The sequence below is a fragment of the Silene latifolia genome, chromosome Y, assembly GCF_048544455.1.
Source record: "Silene latifolia isolate original U9 population chromosome Y, ASM4854445v1, whole genome shotgun sequence".
Classification (NCBI taxonomy): Eukaryota; Viridiplantae; Streptophyta; class Magnoliopsida; order Caryophyllales; family Caryophyllaceae; genus Silene; species Silene latifolia.
In genome coordinates this window covers 373,116,559-373,123,070 of record NC_133538.1, presented here as the reverse complement: position 1 = coordinate 373,123,070, position 6,512 = coordinate 373,116,559, and the positions used below count along the sequence as shown (strand labels likewise).

The 6,512-nt window shown below is 36.1% G+C and overlaps 1 long non-coding RNA gene across 1 annotated transcript; it reads left to right on the top strand.

The window, feature by feature from the left end:
- Window positions 1-792: 792 nt before the first annotated feature.
- LOC141634038 (uncharacterized) lies at window positions 793-3,523 on the top strand. Its single transcript, XR_012538778.1, has 3 exons — window positions 793-986; window positions 2,588-2,686; window positions 3,417-3,523. It is a non-coding gene; the product is annotated as an uncharacterized LOC141634038 (long non-coding RNA).
- Window positions 3,524-6,512: the final 2,989 nt, after the last annotated feature.

Here is a 6,512-nt window from a genome sequence, read left to right as displayed (position 1 = left end):
TGCAAAAGATGATGGTGCATTTTTGGCAAAGTGGTGAGAAGCCAAGTCAAGAAGTATTAGAATGTTTCATGAAAGGAATGTCTATGAGTACTCAAGGATCGAATGCTGGTGCATCTACGGATGGTTCTCATGTTATCTCAATACAAGAGAGTGAGGAGCAATTCGGTCAAGAGACACACTCTGAACAGCCACCCCAAGAAAAAATACCGCTGCGTGAAGAGCCTCCTAGTGGGCAACAGGTATATCTTTTGATTTATCACTTTGATTTGCACAAAATTTCTGATTATATGTGCGAGAATTAGTTTCAAATTCTGATTTTACTAAATTTTAAGGGTTGGAGAGACTGTGAATTATCATTACCCAGAAATTCAAATAAGATGGTGGCATCAGGCTTGATGTACATGGAAAGTAAATCGGAATTCATAAGTGTTCATGGCACTTCACTACTAGATGGTTATAATAAAGTACAAGTTAAGAAAGTAAATTCTGGATCGGAAAATGCTAAGTTATCTGTACCAGTTAGGGAAGACTTGGTAGTATTGATTGACGCGAAGGACTCATATGTTCAGTGGCCTAAGAATCATATTCATAGTCCTAGTAAGGTAATTTTATATTTTATAAAAATTAAGTTTATTATCCTATACTTAGTTATTATGGATGTTAACTTTTTGGAGAAAAATTAAAAAAGATGGAGATCGTAATGAAGAAGAAGAAGAAGAAGACTCAAAGGTTTCCACAACCTTTGGTCCCGACTTTCTGGGTGTAGAAGTTAGTAGTGAGTTTAAGAAAAAGTTGAGAACCCCGCTGATGAATTCTTTACTTCTCGTGGCTCGTATATTGAAGATGAGCGGAGCACTTATTAATGTTCCTATTGATGACCACATATTACAACTTGATCAATACACTGCTTTGATTTCTTATGAGGAGCTTATTCATTGTTGTGACGAAGGCGAGATAGGTGTCTCTCACATTTCTATTTTTATGAGGTAAGAATATTTAACATTTTATAACATTAAAGTAAGTTCCATTGTTCTTATGAACTATATGAACAAGTTTAGTTGAAATTGTTGTAGGTATTTGAGTGATCTTACTGATACTTTGAAGTCTACTGATTTATATGGATTCTTGTTCCCCGAGACGTTGTCTAAATTTGCAGCCGTAAGAGAAGAGTATCGTTCGGATTATATTGCTAGAGCTATGACTTGTAGGGAGTGTGGCAGGGGTCGAAAACTTATATTTGCACCTTATCACGAAGGGTATACATAAACTTTCCCTTTTTTCAACCTTGCTTCAATTTATTTATTCGTGACTAATTACTTGAAGATATTATCATGGTTCCCTTGTTTTAATCGTAGTGATCATTGGATGTTGGGTGCGATTAGTCCATCTGATAGTACTGTGTATTGGTGTGATCCTGCTGGATATATGGAGCCTCGACAGTTTTTCGTGGAAACTGTTACTAGGTAAATCGTGTATTATACTTGTTATTAGTGCATTGATTTATGTTTGAAGTAATGGCTTATTTTAGTTAATTGAAATGTACAGCATTCGAGAAAAGAAACTCTATCGATCCACTTGCCTGGTTCGAGGTGAAACCGATTACTTGGAAAATTATTAAGGTATATCGAACTTTTATATTGTTAATATTTTTATAGCTTTATAGAGTCAACCTTAGTCTTAGGGCTTAATGTTGTTGTTGTTGTTGTTGTTGTTGTTGTTCTTGTTGTTGTTGTGGTGGTGTACTTGTTTATGAACCATGACCATAACCATAACCATAGCCGCCATGGCCGTGATGAGGATCTGAGGATATACCTGAATGATGGGAGGAGGAAGGATAATAACCGGAATGAGGAGGGTACGGTCCAGGGGGAGGATAAGCTGCAGGGGGATAACCACCTGGTGGTGGGTACTCTGAAGGTGGGTATCCACCTGGAGGCGGATATGGTGGATAGGACTGATGTGAATGATTATGATGATGATGAGAAGGCGGGTACCCATATGGAGACCCGTATGAAGAAGGGTACGCACCATGATGATTGTATCGTCCTGCTCCATACCCCATTAGACCTGACATTAGACCTTTGTCTGTAGGATCATTCCGGTCATCCATTCTTCCAACTTTGATTAGTGATACATATTAATCGGGGCATTTGGTTAAATTAGAACAACCTCATATTAATTGATCTAAGTGCTCACAGGCATACCAACTTGTGGTCCTGTGAATATACAAGTAATGGTTACATATAAGGGTGTTGAAAATTGGCTTATACCTACTGAGAAGACCAAAAATAGATACTTGTTGTGCTTTTCACTTTTTCGTTTTGATAAACATCAGTAGCTAGTTAGATTTATCTACGCATACCTTTGTTCGTATTGACTATGGAAATCATTGCTTACATGTAGTACTAATACTATTGCTTCAAAGGTATGTAAATCCTGTTGTGAATGCTAATTATGTTGGTAAATGCTTTTGTGGCTAAGCTAATAAGATGACTAGAATGATGATTGTACCATTGTGCGGCATAATGAATAAGGTATCTATAGTAATTACTCAATTTGCAAATCTCATTATGGGTTTTAATTTTAGTGTCCTCGACAGCCGGTTGGGAGCGTATTATGCGGATATTATGTTTGCCGATATATGTTGGACCTTATCAAAGCAAGATATGTTAATATCACCCCAAATGTATGTTCTTTTCCTTATCATTTTTTTTTTGACAAGTAGAAAGACAGACTAAGCTCTAGCCCAGTTTGCCAATCCATGAGCAACTACATTACATGATCTATTAAGGTACGATATTGAAAAACAATGAAATATAGAAGCTAGGTCATGGATGTCCTTTGTGATCGTCCATGTGAGATGATTATTAGAGGTGCCTGCTGCAATGTGGCTCAACATTGTAATGCAATCCGAGTGAATGGAAAGATGGAGATAATTATTCGTGAGCGCCCATTTCATGGCTTCCAGGATAGATTTCCCTTCAGCTTGTTCAGGGCTTTGTGCGTAACTACTTTTCCAGTGGTTAGATTGTATGTCATTAGTTGTCAAACAAGTCCAGCCAAAACCCGCCTGCCGTGTTACATCCCAGGAGGCATCCACCGAATCGAAACCGTCCCACAAGTACTTGTTGAACCCGAACCCAAATAGCTGCCCCAGTCCTTAGTTGTAGAATAATTTCATCAGACTCATTAATTCCACCCAAGAAAGAGATACCAGGTGGGATGTCTTGGTTTAGCTGTTGTAATGCTATTGTGGCGACATTAAACTGGGCCTCATAGAGCTTCATGGCTCCAACCATATTGATTTCAATCATTTTTCATCTCTTTGTATTTCTCATTTTCATCATAGTAATTATTTTATTTTACATGTCGTATATAGTGTATTAACTTAAATTTTTGGTGTCTTATGTATGTAGTTCATGTTAACCGCCCCACCATCATATACGGTTGAGCAAATTGACGATGTGCAAAATATTTGGGCTGAATTCACACTCAATTTCAAACCCTAAAGTAATGTTGGATGAAGACCATCTTGTGACTTCTTCTTGGCGTTTAATTATTTTTGCACTTTAGGCAACTAAGTGATGAGGAATGAAGGATTTTTATTTATGTTTTGTACTTATTTTCGATATTTGTAGCCTTTAGGCTCTTAAAGACATGATAAGTGTTGGTATAATTTTACAAGGATTTGTCTTGTGAATTCAAATTAAATATGAATGTTCAGGTTCTTGTTGCGTAAAACTTGCTTGAGTATATGAATTGCAGGTGTAATTTATATGCGCTATCCGATTCAATCGTGTAGGGATACGAAAAAATCGTAAATATTAAAAAAAATATCAGAATCAAAGAGACAGGTTACTTGTTAAACTTGTTCTATTTGAAAATATAAAATAATGGCGCAAAATTCAAATATCAGAAACAAAGAGAACAGTTACATGTTAAAGCTGTTCTCTTTGAAAATATAAAATAAAGGCACAAAATTCAAATATCAGAAACAAAGAGAACGGTTACATGTTAAACCTGTTCTTTTTGAAAATAGGCGCCAAATTTAACATTTCGAATCAGCTTTATCAAAGAGAATGGTTCTCAATAAAAACCGTTCTCCTTGATAAATCAATGGGCACGGTTAAGTAATGCAACCGTTCTGGTTATCATTACAAAGAGAACGGGTTGACTTCGTACCAACCGTTCTCTTACATAAAAGAGAACGCTTGGACACAGGACGGTTCAAAGAGGCTTCAAGAACGGTGTTTAACCGTTCTCTTTGAGCAAAATTGTAGTAGTGGTTTGACCTTTAACTCTGGTTTTGAGAGGTTGTGATGATCAAAAGACTAAGGTAGTGTGATGAGAGATACTTGATGGTTCTTTTACCTAGATCCTTGATAAAGTGAGTATATTTAATTGGTGGATTCTGTGTGTCAAGTGTGAGTTGCATTTGTTACTAAGGTTATAGAACTTGTCTTTGTTGTTTATGTTTGGGATTTGAAAAGCATGGGAAGTGTAGTGACACGTGTCTTGGGATGCTAGTGCTTAGTATTTGACTTAAAATGGATGAAACTGAATGGTGGATTTGAGGATGTAGGATTGACTAAGTAAGTCGAGTTTGTGATTGGCTTCCATAATCACATTGGATATGAGGGTTTGATAATGTGTATGTTACCATATGAGAAATGCTAATTGTGGGATTATTAGTTGGTCTAAGTGAGTGATCTCGATTAATACTTGAGGTATGGTATGAGAGTGAGACTAAGCTACATTGTTGGGAAGTTTTTGGCGCTCGTTTTTGTAGCTAGAAGAGATCATGGTATGATTGATGACAATTGCTAAGTTAAAGGATATAGTTTTGATTTTTGGGTGTTAGGATAAGGAAATATGAGGTGGTAAAGCGTTGTTACAACTAATACCTTGATTCTTGGGAACTCGATGGTAAGTAAAGTTTTAGGATATTGGATTTGAAAGAATATTTCTTGGGATGTTCATGACCATAATGGATTGGTGATGTGAGTTGATATTAGTTAACCCTTGAGAGTTCTTGAGTTGAGAGAGACTTAGTATTAAGAAGTCCTTGTTAACCCTATGGTTTTAGAAACTTTGAGGTTGTGTTGAGTACTTGAGATGATGGGATGATGTTGTAGATGAGTGTAGTTCTGCTTTTGGGAATCCATGATAAGTAAAAGGATAGAAGGACTCGAGATATTATTGATGTTTCGACTTGAGTGATTATGCATCTTTCTCAAAAGAGTTTGTAGAAGAGTGAACTTTCATGAAAGGAGTTTTAGGTTAACTTGTTACTACCCTATCCTACATGAGAACCTTGTGGAATAATTGAGGAACCCTCTCTGGGAATTTAGAGATTGGAATTAGGACCCTTGATTGAGGATCTTACCATTTTGGGAAAGTCATGGTTGACACTAGTTGGATGTGAGTATAGGTTTGTTGGAAATTTTGACTTTGATCTTATGGAAGTTGTTTGTGGATGTTTGAGGATTTGGAGTGATGAGATTACACTCATAGTGGAATGCCTTGTTTCATGGAATTGCTTAGGGTGAGTAGCATAAGTAATTTGAGTAAATCCGTGGGAGTGTTGTGATTATAAGTTTTGTTGCTAGGAAGTTTTCAGAACTGTTTAGGATGATGTTGTTGTTTGAGGTTTAAGTACCTAGCGTTTCCTTGTTGTCTCAATTCCCTTCCTTCTTGAGCCATAAGTGTTACCGTTCATACCTCTCTTTCTCGCTTCATCATGCTCCTCCTTTAAGTTTGACACTCGTAACCTGTGAAACTCTATCTTTAACCTCCTTGTTGACCTTACTTCAATTCTTACCTTAGGAAGTTCATCATAGCTCTTTTGATTAGTTAAGTCGAATCCTTTTTGCATGTCGGTACCTATGATGTCTAGTTACATTTCTTTTGTTCAGTTTCTAAACTTTCAAGCTACCAGTTTTAAATTCGTTGTTAAAAGTTTATGTTACTCTTACAAAATCTTACCTATTTTAAAATTTTCAAAATGGAAATTCGATTTAATTCTCCTTTTGTTCCTTGAGTATAAACTTACGTATCGTGATTTTGATTGATAAACCCATGATTTATTTAAATTTTATCCAATTTCTATTAACTTTGATCTAGTTATGACTTCTTTGTCAAAGTTTAATACTATATTTCAGAAACTGACTCCCTTTTAAAGATCAACAATGAATCTTTCAACTTCCATTTGACTTCTGCAAATGAAAATTTGAGTGAATTACCTTTCTCTTTTGATTTTAACGTTGATCGGATGTTAGAACTCGTTATTAGAGACGTTTAATAACTTGTTCTACGCTTGTCGGCGAGAGATTTTTGTTTTAAATTTGTCTTGGACTTGGTGTAACACCCCGGTTTATAAAAGAAGTCCTCGTCAAGACATTCTCTAATAAAACGGACTGTTACCATCTCGGTTTCCCGAGGTAGTGAATAACAAATTAAACTCCAAGGCAATTTATATAATATTTTAACTTAATTATTACAAATCCTCTTTT